The sequence below is a fragment of the Nyctereutes procyonoides genome, unplaced genomic scaffold (genome assembly GCF_905146905.1).
Source record: "Nyctereutes procyonoides isolate TBG_1078 unplaced genomic scaffold, NYPRO_anot_genome, whole genome shotgun sequence".
Classification (NCBI taxonomy): Eukaryota; Metazoa; Chordata; class Mammalia; order Carnivora; family Canidae; genus Nyctereutes; species Nyctereutes procyonoides.
Window position 1 is genome coordinate 72,984,935 of NW_026575135.1, and position 14,859 is coordinate 72,999,793.

The window sequence follows — 14,859 nt, forward strand, 5'->3', positions numbered from 1 at the left end:
AGAGAAAGAGACATAGGCAGAGGGAGAAGCAGGCTCTTCACAGGAGCCCAATGCAGAACTCAATCCCAGATCCCAAGATCCCAACCTGAGCCGAAGGCAGCCACCCAACCACTGAACCACCCAGGTGTCCCTATATACTTCCCTCTTATGACCACTTTTACTGCATCCTAAAGGTTTTGGACTATTGTGTTTTCATTTTTATTTGTTACCATAAAATAAAAATATTTTATTTTTTATTTGAAGAAAATGTGAGTGGAGGGAGGGCAGAAGGAGAAAGAGAATCCCAAGTAGACTCCATGCTGAGAGTGGAGCCCAATGCAGGGCTTGATATCATAACTTGAGCCAAAATCGAGTCAGGTGCTTAACCAACTGAGCCAGCTTGACACACCGCCATATATATATATATTTAAAATTGTTTTATTTATTTATGAGAGACACAGAGAAAGGCAGAGACACGGGCAGAGAGAGAAGCAGACCCTCTGCAAGGAGTCTGATGCAGGACCAGATCCCAGACCTGGGATCACGCTCTGAGCAGAAGGCAGAGGCTCAACCACTGAGCCACCCAGGGGTCCCATCTCCATATATTTTTAATGTATTCTTTGATTTACTAGTTCACCCATTCATTGTTTATTAACATGTTTTAAAAAAACATGTTTCATTTCAGACTTTTAACTTTCAAACTTTTAGTATTTCTTGGTTGGCTAGCTTAAGAGTCATGAAATCCTTTAGTTTCTGTTTGTCTGGGAAACTCTTTATCTTTTCTCTGTTCTGACTGATAACTTTGCTGGATAGATAATTTTTGGCTGTAGGTTTTCCCCATTTAGCAGTTTGAATATATCATGTCACTCTGTTTTGGCTCGCAAAGTTTCTGTTGAAAAATCTGCAAACCTTGTGGGTTTTCCTTTGTAAGTTCTGACTTCTTTTGTCTTGTGGCTTTAATAAATTTTTTCTCTATCATTATATTTTGCAAAGTTAATGACAATATATCTTGGTTCTGGTCTGCCTTTGTTTATTCTGTTGGGGGTTCTCTGTGTCTTCCTGATCTGGATATCTCTTTCCTTACCCTGATTAGGTAAGTTTTCGGCTATTATTTCTTCAAATTTCCTGCCCTTGTCCTCTCTCTTCTTTATCTGGGACTTATATAAAAGAAATGGTATTATGTTGGATGGAATAACTGAGTTCCCTAAATTTATTCTCATTTTACATAATTATTTTCTTTTTCTTTTGTTCAGCTTCATTCCTTTCCATTACTCTCTCTTCTAGGTCACTAATTCATTCCTCTACTTCTTCCATCCTGCTGTTCATTCCATCAAGTGTTAAGGGTGTCAATCATATTGTCCCCTCTTCTCAAATCCAGTAAGTTTTCTTACAGCCATTGCTTTAAATTCAGACATGTTACTTATATCTCTTTTGCCTAGATGTCTGGCCGTGTCCTTTTCATGTTCCTTCATTAGAGATAAACTTCTCTGTCTCTTCATTTTGTCTGCCTCTCTTTGTTTCCCTGTGTTAAGAAAGTCAGCTGTGTCGTTTCCTCTTGAAAATAGTGACTTTATGAAGAAGAGATCCTGGAAAGCTCTGGAGTGTAGTGTCCCCTATTCACCTGCATCTGGCACTTCAGGAGAGTATCCTAGTGTTGCTCATGCTCTGCTTTTGTATCTGAGTCAATTTTCCTTTAAATGCAGCTGTTTGCACTGTATTTCTGTCTGTTGTGGGCTGTGCTTGCTTTCTGTGGTGTTAGATGGATCCAGACAGGCTAGCTCTAAGGGGGCATACCTGCAGGGGAACTTGGGAATAGGGTGGCAGTCTTAGCAAAATTTTTGCTGGACTAACAAACCATTGCAGTAGCTAGGGGTTGTGAGCTGGGGTAGCTGGAGTGGGGCATCTGGTGTGGCTCACCATGGCATCTGTGAGCACCTGGTTGGGCTGGAGTGTCAAGATCCCTGGGGACATACAGCTAGGTGACTTGATGGTGGCTGGAGGCACATGGGTGTGTTGTGCAGGTGTATGAAGTTTGTAATGGCAGTAGTGCACGAGGAGGTAGGGAGGGATACCTGCTAGGCTTTAAGAAAATTTACCCTCAGCCCAGGACTGAGGTTAGCAGACTTTGAGTGGGTGAGTCCTCAGGAAACTCATGGACATGGTGCACTGCTAGTGGGTTAGTTAGCAAGTATCTGTGCAGCCCCACTTCTGCAGGTGTCTCTGTGCTTATACTGGGGAATGGAGAAGGAAAATAGCACCTGCCAGTTCCCTCATTTTCAGCAAAGTCCTTTAACATACTTCAAAATGAGAATGAACAGATCTGTTTCCTGTTTTGCCCCCATAGTTGTGTTACTGCTGTTTTTATGTTGCCTCTCCACACAGACTGCTGTGTCTTTAAGCTTAGTGACCCAGCTGTCACTCACTTCCCCACACACCCAGTGCTGAGCCAGCTCACCTCTAAAGCACCAGGTTCCAATACCCACTAGTTTTATAAGCTCACAGAATTAATCCCCTCTGGTTTTTAAAGCCAAATAGTATGGGGATTAGTCTTCCCTGTGTGAGCTTCCTGGTAGAAGGGCCTGTTTTTCTGCCCTTTTTGTGAATGCAGCTTCTTCCCTCTTGTGGTTAGCCTCCCTCCAACTTTATGACCTTCCCAAACTTTCAGATGCAGCATCTTTTCTATATTTAGTTATGGAGTTTGTTCTACCAGCCTTTGGATTGCTCTCTAGTTTATTGACATAGGGGTGGATGATATCTAGTTGAAAACGCAGGACAGGGTGAACTCAGCGTTCTTCTGCTCTGCCATCTTCCCAAGACCCTCCTTCCCCAGTCCCATTACTTTAGATTCTCTATCAGGCATACTACTTATCTCCATTTCACATAGGTCTCTTGCTGTAATTTTGTTCTCTTCTTTCATTTGAGACATATTCCTCTATCTCTTCATTTTACCTAAGTCTCTGTGTCTCTTTCTGTAGGTTAAGAAAGTCAGGTTACATCTCCTGCTATTGAAAGAAGATGTGGTATATGTATACAATGGAATATTACTCAGCCATTAGAAACGACAAATACCCACCATTTGCTTCAACGTGGATGGAACTGGAGGGTATTATGCTGAGTGAAATGAGTCAATCAGAGAAGGACAAACTGTATGTTCTCATTCATTTGGGGAATATGAATAATAGTGAAAGGGAATATAAGGGAAGGGAGAAGAAATGTGTGGGAAATATCAGAAAGGGACACAGAACATAAAGACTCCTAACTCTGGGAAATGAACTAGGGGTTGTGGAAGGGGAGGAAGGCAGGGGGTGGGGGTGAATGGGTGACGGGCACTGAGGGGGACACTTGATGGGATGAGCACTGGGTGTTATTCTGTATGTTGGTAAATTGAACACCAATAAAAAATTAATTTATTAAAAAAAAAGAAATGACAAATACCTATCATTTGCTTCAACGTGGATGGAAGTGGAGGGTATTATGCTGAGTGAAGTAAGTCAATCGGAGAAGGACAAACATTATATGGTCTCATTCATTTGGGGAATATAAAAAAATAGTGAAAGGGAATAAAGGAGAAAGAAAAACTGAGTGGGAAATATCAGAAAGGGAGATAGAACATGAGAGACTCCTAACTCTGGGAAACAAACTAGGGTGGAAGGGGAGATGGGCGGGGCGTGGGGGTTACTGGGTGACAGGCACTGAGGGGAGCACTTGATGGGATGACTGGGTGTTATTCTATATGTTAGCAAATTGAACACCAATAAAAAATAAATTTATAAAAAAGGAGAAAGTAATGGCTTTGTGAAAGTGAGATCTTGTGCCCTGCAGTGCAATGTCCCTTATATACCTGAACCTGGTACTTGAGGGTTGTGTCCTGTGTGTGTTGCATGCATCCTGTTATTTGGGCTGAGCCACTTTTTCCTTTAGTCCAGTTATCTGTGATGGCTCTCTACCACTTGTGGGCTGTGTGGTCCCTGTGGTGTTTGTGGGCCTGTCTGGGGCTACATTAGCCTTGAGCTGAGTCAGACTAGGTGTTTGTGAGATGCAGTAACACCAAACTGCAGGGTACTTTCTGTGTATTGTCCTCTGAGAATCTTTCATTAGTAGGTGGGGCCATTTCTGGGGCCACCACCCAATTGGTGTGTGTGGATATATTTTTTCCTCTCTGGGGCAGGAGTCTCTTTGGAGTGGTACTGGCGCCTGTCAGACCTACTTGCACACTGTCAGGCTTGTGGTACTGCTTTGGATGGGCTCTGACCAAGCGTATATTGGAAGGAGTAGGACATCCCTGTTTTTTTAAAGATTTATTTATTTAGTCATGAGACAGACAGACACACACAGACACACATACACACACACACACACACACAGAGAGAGAGAGTGAGAGAGAGGCAGAGACACAGGCAGAGGGAGAAGCAGGCTTCCCACAGGGAGCCCAATACAGGACCTGATCCTGGATCTTGGGATCATGCCCTGAGCCGAAAGCAGATACCCAACCATTGAGCCATCCAGGAGCCCCAGACATCCCTGTTTGCATGGTTTGTGTGCTGGTCCTCTGTGGGAGGAGATTTGTAGCACCAGGAGTGAGACAGGCCTGGATGGATGAGGTAGATCAGCCAAAGCACAGGGAGGGGGATATGGCAGTGTTAGGAAGTTAATGAGTTAGTGAGTGTTCGCACCATGTTAGTTCCCACAGGTGGCATGTATTTATGCTGGGTGGGGGAATGAAAATGATGTCTGCCAACTTCTTTGTTCTTGGAGGAGTCTTCCAACCATTTCTGTCCCTCCAGAACATGCTCTAAGATGCATGAACAACTCTCCCTGCATATGTTCCTGGTGTTTTTCAAACTGCTGCTTCTATGCTGTATTCCCATGACCTATTAGTTGTATTTACTCTTTAAGGGCAGGACTCAGTTTCCTCTCAGCCTCCTGACTCTCTCAGAGCTGAGCTAAAATTTTTGACCCATCTGGTTTTCAAAGTCAAATGTCTTCCCTGTGTGGGTTCCCTGGTATGATAATCTGTTTCTCCTTTCTCCACACACAGGTCCTTACCTTTCATGGATGATCGTGTAGGTCCAGTTAGCTCCCCTTCATGTGTCTGCCCTACCGTTCTTTTTTTTTTTAAAGACTATTTATTTGAGAGAGAGACGGAGAGAGTGAAGAAGACATCACAAGCAGGGAGGAAGGGTAGAGGGAGAAGCAGACTCCCCACTGCACAGGGAGCCCATTGCAGGACTTGATCCAAAAGCAGGCACCCAACAGACAGCCACCCAGGCGCCCTGCCCTCCTATCCTCTTCAATGTGGCCTCTTCTTTACACTTAGTTATGGAGCTTATTATCCTAGTCTTTGGGTAATTTTCTCACCAATATGAGTGTTATCTAGTTGTACACATGGGACAAAGGTCCTCTTACTCTACCATCTTCCCAGAAATCCATTCTTTAATTTTTAAAAATAAATTTCCTGATGGCCTATATAAACCCCCTTTGCCTCTGGAACTACTTTTACTGTCTGAGATTCCTATTAATTAATGAGTTGATTAAAATCTCTGACACATGTTTATTTGATACTAAATGAGAGTTGTGTTTTTAACTGTGAAAAAAAGGAGATTTTGACAATCCTATACAGAAAAGAAATATATGGTTCAATTCTTCCCTCTGTTTAAAATTTTTAAATCACGCATTAAGATCAAACATGTAAAAGTATAGGTTGACAGAGAAGGTAAATGAAATTACTGAGAAAGGAAGGCCCTTAATGAAAACATCCTAATCAATGACACCAGGAAAGGCTAGGCAGTCGGGAGGGCAGGTCCCAATCTAGGGCCGATCTCCTTGGATAGCAGACTTCACCACCAAGGGAGGGCTGATCTGATTAGTCAGTTGGGTCTGCAACAGGGTCTCAATGCCGGGAAGCCAAAGAACCTCCATCCCCCTGAAGGAAATGAGGCAGAGAAGGAAACAGGAGGGACCTAGGAAAGGTAGAAAGGAGAAATTTCCAGGAGAAAGAAAATCTTGTGTGGTGAAAACTCTCCTCATATCCCGTGAAAAAGGGTGTTGACTGAGGTATTTGGGGCATTCCCCATCCACAGGCAGGAAATACCCAGGGCCTTCCATAAAACTGTGGAAAAGTTTTGAAGAAATGCTAAGATTGGTTAAAATGGGAAACCTCCTTGGTCTCGATAAAGGAACACAGAAAACCCTGGAAGAGAGCACTTCGTACCAAAGCACTGGCAGAATCTTTAGGGGTTAGAAAAAATCTCTCAGAAACTAAAATTATAGCACAGAGAGGGAATGTTTAATCTTCATTCATAAGGGGACCATGGGGAGTGGGCTGGACCATGGGAGAAGGGGACTCATGATTAATGATGAAACATAATCTCACCCTGTGGAAAGAAACTCACTGAGCCAGGTCAAAGTGCCCAGTTGAGAAGTTTTATTCCCTTCATAGATGTATCTTGCAAGAAGTTGCTCTGTCCAAATTCAAAAAGTGTGTGGACTGTGTTCTCCTCTAGGATTTAGATGGACTGTTGTCTCACATTTAGATATTTCACCATTTTTAGTATATCTTTGTGTATGCTGTAAGAGAATGATCTAGTTTCATTCTTCTGCACGTGGATGTCCAATTTTCCCAGCACCATTTATTGAAGAGACTGTCCTTTTTCCAGTGGATAGTCTTTCCTGCTTTGTCGAATATTAGTTGACCATAGAGTTGAGGATCCACTTCTGGGTTCTCTATTCTGTTCCATTGATCTATGTGTCTGTTTTTGTGCCACTACCACACTGTCTTGATGACCACAGCTTTGTAGCACAACCTAAAGTCTGTCATTGTGATGCCCCCAGGTCTGGTTTTCTTTTTTAATATTCCCCTGGCTATTCGGGATCTTTTCTGATTCCACACAAATCTTAAGATTTTTTATTCTTTTTTTATTTTTTTTATAAATTAATTTTTATTGGTGTTCAATTTACCAACATACAGAATAACACCCAGTGCTCATCCCGTCAAGTGTCCCCCTCCGTGCCCGTCACCCATTCACCCCCACCCCCCGCCCTCCTCCCCTTCCACCACCCCTAGTTCATTTCCCAGAGTTAGAAGTCTTTATGTTCTGTGTCCCTTTCTGATATCTCCCACACATTTCTTCTCCCTTCCCTTATATTCCCCTTCACTATTATTCATATTCCCCAAATGAGTGAGAACATACACTGTTTGTCCTTCTCCGATTGACTTACTTCACTCAGCATAATACCCTCCAGTTCCATCCACGTTGAAGCAAATGGTGGGTATTTGTCGTTTCTAATGGCTGAGTAATATTCCATTGTATACATAAACCACATCTTCTTTATCCATTCATCTTTCGATGGGCACCGAGGCTCCTTCCACAGTTTGGCTATTGTGGACATGGCTGCTAGAAACATCGGGGTGCAGGTGCCCCGGCGTTTCATTGCATCTGAATCTTCGGGGTAAATCCCTAACAGTGCAATTGCTGGGTCGTAGGGCAGGTCTATTTTTAATTCTTTGAGGAACCTCCACACAGTTTTCCAGAGTGGCTGCACCAGTTCACATTCCCACCAACAGTGTAAGAGTGTTCCCTTTTCTCCGCATCCTCTCCAACATTTGTTGTTTCCAAATCTTAAGATTATTTGTTCTCACTCTCTGAAGAAAGACCGTGGTATTTTGATAAGGATTTCATTGAATGTGTAAATTTCCCTGGGTCGAATAGACATTTTCACGATATTAATTTTTCCAATCCATGAGCATGGAATATTTTTTCCATCTCTTTGTGTCTTCCTCACTTCCTTTCTGTAGTTTTTACATCTATGAAGGCAAGGGAAACAAAAGCAAAAATGAACTATTGGGACTCCAACAAGATAAAAAGCTTCTGCGCAGCAAAAGAAACAGTCAACAAAACTAAAAGACAATCGACAGAATGGGAGCAGATATTTGCAAATGACATATTAGATAAAGGGCTAGTATCCAAGATCTATAAAGAACTTATTAAACTTAACAGCAAAGAACAAACAATCCAATCATGAAATGGGCAAAAGACATGAACAGAAATTTCACCAAAGAAGACATAGACATGGCCAACAAGCCCATGAGAAAATGCACCACATCACTTGCCATCAGGGAAATACAAATCAAAACCACAATGAGATACCACCTCACACCAGTGAGAATGGTAAAAATTAACAAGACAGGAAACAACAAATGTTGGAGAGGATGTGGAGAAAAGGGAAACCCACTTGCACTGTTGATGGGAATGTTAACTGGTGCAGCCACTCTGGAAAACTGTGTGGAGGTTCCTCAAAGAGTTAAAAATAGACCTGCCCTATGACCCAGCAATTGCACTGCTGGGGATTTACCCCAAAGATACAGATGCGGTGAAAGACTGAGACATTTGCACCCCAATGTGTATAGCAGTAATGTCCACAATAGCCAAACTGTGGAAGGAGCCTTGGAGTCCATCAAAAGATGAATGGATAAAGAAGATGTGATATATATATATATATATATATATATATATATATATATATATATAATATTACTCAGCCATTAGAAACGACGAATACCCACCATTTGCTTTTTTTTAAAAAATAAATTTATTTTTTATTGGTGTTCAATTTGCCAACATATAGAATATCACCCAGTGCTCATCCCATCAAGTACTCCCTCAGTGACCATCACCCAGTCACCCCCACCCCCCGCCCACCTCCCCTCCACCACCCCTAGATTGTTTCCCAGAGTTAGGAGTCTTTCATGTTCTGTCTCCCTTTCTGATATTTCCCACTCATTTTTTTCTCCATTCCCCTTTATTCCCTTTCACTATTTTTATATTCCCCAAATGAATGCACCATTTGCTTTGACGTGGATGGAACTAGAAGGTACTATGCTGAATGAAGTAAGTCAATCGGAGAAGGACAATCATCATATGGTTTCCCTCATATGGGGAATATAAGAAATAGTGAAAGGGATTATAGGGGAAAAGAAGGAAAATGAGTGGGAAAAATCAGAGAGGGTGTCAGAACATGAGAGACTCCTAACTCTGGGAAATGAACAACGGGTAGTGGAAGAGGAGGTGGTTGGGGGATGGGGTTACTGGGTGATGGGCACGGAGGGGGTTACTTGATGGAATGAGCACTGGGTGTTATACTATATGTTGGCAAATCGAACTCCAATAAAAAATATACAAAAAAGAGAAGTTTTATTCCCTGACACTCCTCACTGCACCTGCTGTTCTCCGTCTCTGCTGTGACTAAGGAAAGTCACTTGTATTTTCATAACTCTTTGGAGACCCCTCCTCTGTCACATCTCTATCCTCAGTCTCTGGCAATTAACCTCCTAGGGAAGGAGAGGTCCAACAAAGTTCTCTGCTCATCTCAGCTGTTCCAACAAACTCTCAGGGAAAGGTGGAGAGAACTGGGGAGTGGAGGGTAAGGTAGGGGATTTAATTGGTCTGAGCCCTAGAGTCTTTACCTGTAAAAGGCACATAATGATGTTCACCACTAAATGTTCACCACTAAATGAGGGGATGCCTGGGTGGCTGAGTGGTTGAGCATCTGCCTTTGGCTCAAGGTGTGATCCTGGGTCCAAGGATCGAGTCCCACATCGGGCTCCCTGAAAGGAGCCTGCTTTTCCCTCTGCCTATGTCTCAGCCTCTCTCTCTCTCTCACTGTGTGACTATCATAAATAAATAAAAATTTTAAAAAAATTAAACAAAATAAATCTGCCCTGTGACCCAGCAATTGCACTGTTGGGGATTTACCCCAAAGATACAGATGCAATGAAACACCGGGACACCTGCATCCCGATGTTATTAGCAGCAATGTCCACAATAGACAAACTGTGGAAGGAGCCTCGGTGTCCATCGAAAGATGAATGGATAAAGAAGATGTGGTTTATGTATACAATGGAATATTACTCAGCCATTAGAAACGACAAATACCCACCATTTGCTTCAACGTGAATGGAACTGGAGGGTATTATGCTGAGTGAAGTAAGTCAATCGGAGAAGGCCAAACATTATATGGTCTCATTCAATTTGGGGCATATAAAAAATAGTGAAAAAGAATAAAGGGGAAAGGAGAAAAATGAGTGGGAAATATCAGAAAAGGAGACAGAACATGAGAGACGTGAAACTCTGGGAAACGAACTAGAGGTGGTGGAAGGGGAGATGGGTGGGGGGTGAGGGTGACTGGGTGATGGGCAGTGATGTGGGCACTTGATGGGATGAGTACTGGGTGTTATTTTATATGTTGGTAAATTGAACACCAATAAAAAAATAAATTTATTTTAAAAAAAGCAAACAAAACAAAACAAAGAAAAAAAAGTACGGGGAGAATCTTCTGATTCTGTAGACTTTAAGTCCCTTGACTTCCCCTGGAACTTGCCCGTCTAGCTGGTTCTGGGGGGCCTGTTGTGCTGATTTTCAGGTGTTAGCACTTGGGGGAGCTGCTCTGCCCCTGCTTGGTGCAGGGCTCCGTGGGGGTTGTTTACCCCGTGAGGCACCTGGAGGAACAGCCACAGTGGCGGGGCCAGCTCTGCAGCCCTGGAGTCAGCTCCCGCATTAACTACGGGGCTCTCCGTCTGCAGGGCCTGGAGGCTCCGGGGCGGGGCCGCTGATCTGCTCAGCTCGAGGCAGGAGCGTCCTTGGGGTCCTGGGCCCTCCCGGCCTCTGCCTGTCCCGGGGGAGGCCGGATCCTGGGCTGTGTCCCGGCGCCCTGTGCTCCGGCGCCTGCGCTGTTGGATTCCCGCTCCCGCCCCGCAGCCCTCTCCGCGGAGCCGCCGCCCGAGCCCCTCCGAGCTGCTCCGGGTCCCGCCGTGCGCGCTGCAGCCCTTAGGGAGCTCGGCGCATTCTCCCGGGACGCAGGTGTCTGTTAGTGTCCCAGGGAGCCCGAGGGCATCCCCGCCCTCCTGGGTCCTGCTCCACCTCCCTGCGAGCCCCGTTCTGTCCGGGAAGGTTGGTGCAGCTCCTGCTCCTCCGGGACGGGGCTCTCCTGTCCTGGGGACACTCGCCCCGGCCTCAGCCCGGCTCCTCGCGGGGCCCCTCCCCCTCGGAGGCCTTTTGTTTCTTTATCCCCCCCCCCCCCCCCCCCCCGTCTTCCTACCTTGATAGAAGCGCGAACTCTTCTCACTGTAGCATTCCCGCTGGTCTCTCTTGAAATCTCAGGCCGAATTCGTAGATTTGAAGTTTATCTAGGTAATTTGGTGGGGACAGGTGACTGGGGGACCCTACTCTTCTGCCATCTTGCCCCTCCCTCCCCTGTTGAGTTCCTGATGTTAGGGGAAAAGCTCTCAGTTTTTCCCCTTTGGAAATGATATTGCTGTGTGATTTTCATAGATGGCTTTTATGATATTGAGGTATATTCCTTCTATTCCTACACTGTGGAGAGTTATAATCAAGTAAAGATGCTGTATTTTGTCAAATGCTTTCTCTGCATCTATTGAGAGGATCATATGGTTCTTGCCCTTTCTTTTGTTAACGTGACATTTCACATTGATTGATTTGTGAATGCTGAACTACCTTTGCAGCCCAGGAACCAATCCCACTTGGTGGTGGTGAATAATCCTTTTAATATATTGTTGGATGCTATTGGCTAATATCTTGCTGAGAAATTTGGCATCCATGTTTAACAGGGATATTGGTCTGTAATTCTCCTTTTTGGTGGGATCTATATCTTGTTTGGGGATCAAGGTAATGCTGGCCTCATAGAACAAGTTGGAAAGTTTCCCTGCTATTTCTATTTTTTGAAACGGCTTCAGAAGAATAGTATTAAAATTTTTTTAAATGTGTCATAGAATCCCCCTGAAGTCTTGATTTTTTTGGGGGGGAGTTTTTTTATTACTGCCCCAGTTTCCCTAATGCTTATGGGTCTGTTCTGTTCAGATTTTCTATTTCTTCCTGTTTCAGTTTTGATAGTTTATATGTTTCCATGAATGCATCTATTTATTCCAGGGTGCCTGATTTGTTGGCATATAGTTGCTCATAATGTAGTCTTAAAGTTGTTTGTAATTCTTTCCTGTGGTTTTGATCTCTCCTCTTTTTTTCATGATTTTATTCCTTTGGGTCCTTTCTCTTTTCTTTTTGATAAGTCTGGCTAGGGGTTTATCAATCTTATTAATTCTTTCAAAGAAGCAGCTCCTAGTTTCATGTGTTCTACTCTTCTTTTGGTTTCTCTAACATTGATTTCCCTTCTAATCTTTATTAATTCTGTTCTCCTACTTGGTTCATACTTTATTTGTTGTTTTTTTCCCCTCAGCTCCTCTAGGTGTCAGGTTAGCTTGTGTGTTTGAGACTTTTCTAGTTTCCTGAGAAAGGCTGTATTGGTAGGTACTTCCCTCTTAGGGCCACCTTTGTTGTATCCCAAAGGCTTTGAACAGTTGTGATTTCATACTCATTTGTTTTCATGAATTTTTAAAATTCTTCTTTAATTTCCTGGCTGTCCCATTCATTCTTTAGTAGGATGTTGTTTAACGTCCAAGTGTTTGAGTTCCTTCCAAATTTCCTCTTGTGATTGATTTCAAGTTTCAAAGCATTGCGGTCTGAAAATATGCAGGGACTAATCTCAATCTTTTGGTACCATTTGAGTCCTGATTTGTCACCCAGTATGGGATCTGTTCTGGAGGAAGTCCTTGTGAATTTGAGAAGAATATGTATTCTGTTGTTTTAGGGTGGAATTCTCTGTATATATCTGTGAAGTCCATCTGGTCCAGTGTGTCATTAAAGCCCTTGTTTCCTTGTTGATCTTCTGCTTAGATGATCTGTCCATTGTTGTGAGTGGGATGTTAAAGTCTCCTACTGGTATTGTATTATTGTCAATATATTTCTTTAATTTTGTCATTAATTTATTTATATAATTGGCTACTCCTAAGTTAGGATCATAAATATTTCCAATTGTTAGATCTTGTTGGACAGACCCTTTATCTTCACCCTTACTACAGTTTTTGTTTTCATATCTAATTTGTCTAATATATGGATGTCTGCTCTAGCTTTCTTTTGGTGTTCATTAGCATGATGAATATTTCTCCACTACTTCACTTTCAATTTGGAGGTGTCTTTGGTTCAAAAATAAGTCTCCTGTAAGCAGTATATTGATAGGTCTTATGAGTCTTGTTTTTTTTTAATCCAATTTGATACCCTGTGTCTTTTGATTGGAGCATTTAGCCCATTTACATTCAGAGCAAGTATTTAAAGATATTAATTTAGTGCCTTTTTAGTGCTTGTAAAGTCATTGTTTCTGTATATTGTCTCTCTTTCTTTCTGGTGTGTGTTACTTCTGGGCTCTCTCTTCACTTAAAAGATCCTCTGTAGTATTTCTTTCAGGGATACTTTAGTGATCACAAATTCTTTTAGTTTCTCTTTGTCCTGAAGCTCTTCATCTCTTCTTCCATTCTGAATGACAGTCTTGCTGGATAATGTATTTTTGCCTGCATATTTTTCTCATTTAGCATCCTGAATATATCATGCCAGTCCTTTCTGGCCTGCCAGGTCTCTGTGGACAGGTATGCTGCTAGCCTTGTGTTTCTACCCTTGTTGGTAGTCACTAAGGAGCTCTTGCCTCAAGTTACTTTCAAGATTTCCTCTTTAAATGTGTGGGAAATATCATAAAGGGACACAGAACATAAGACTCCTAACTCTGGGAAACGAACTAGGGGTGGTGGAAGGGGAGGAGGGCGGGGGGTGGGGGTGAATGGGTGACGGGCACTGAGGGGGACACTTGACGGGATGAGCACTGGGTGTTATTCTGTATGTTGGTAAATTGAACACCAATAAAAATTAATTTATTTTAAAAAAAAGATTTCCTCTTTATACCTGAAATTTGCAAGCTTCATGATTATATGTCAAGGTGTTGGTCTATTTGTATTGATTTTGAGGGGAGTTTTTCTGTGCCTCCTGGATGAATGCCTATTTTCTTCCTCAGATTAGAGAAATTCTCAGCTATATTTTGTTCATATAAACTTCCTGCACCCTCTCTCTTTCCCATTTCTCTGGGACCCCCAATTATTTTAGTATTGTTTCACTTTATGGTAATGCTGATTTTTTGAAGTCTCCCCTCATGATCTTCCTTTTTCCTAGCTTCCTTATTGTCTACCATTTTGTCTTCTATATGACTCTATCTCTCTTTTGCTTTTTTATTATAGCAGTTAAAGCCTCCATTTTTATCATATTTTAGTAAGTCTTTTTGATTTTGACCTGATTAGATTTTAGTAGTTTTATTTCTCTAGTAAGGGATTCTCTAGTGTCTTCTATCCTTTATCAAGCCTAGCTAGTGTCTTTATAATCATTTTTTTGAATTCTAATTTCAACATATTATATCCATATTGATTAAATTCCTGGCAATGAGTCCTGTCTCATATTCTCTTTTTTGGGTTGAGTTCTTAATCTTGTCATTATGTCCAGAAAAGAGTAGATGAAAGAAAGAGAAAATACAAAAACAGTGACAATGACACCAGGAAAATATACACTACACAAATCAGAAGAGAGCGGAAACCAAAGGCAGATGAAAAGGAAAAAATGAGAATAAAGTCAAAGAAGAAGTTGAACAGAACAGACTATTAAACTAGATATTTGGTATATTTCGTTACATTTGTTAGAAGGAACTAGATTCCAAAATAGGAAAGAAAAACTTATATACCTACAAAAATGAAGTTGAATACAGTGAAAGGAAGCCAAAAATGAAATATATACATATAAAACATAAGTATAAAAATGAAAATTAAAACAGACTTTTAAAAAGCATTGATACATAAGAAAGTAGCTGAAAAGGAAAATAAAATATAAAACTGACTGACTAAACAATAATAATAAAAACCATGAATGCTATATGCTTCTTTATCCAAGAGCTGGAGTTCTGAAGTTCTGGTATTAGCCTTCTAGTTATTGCTAGTCTTCT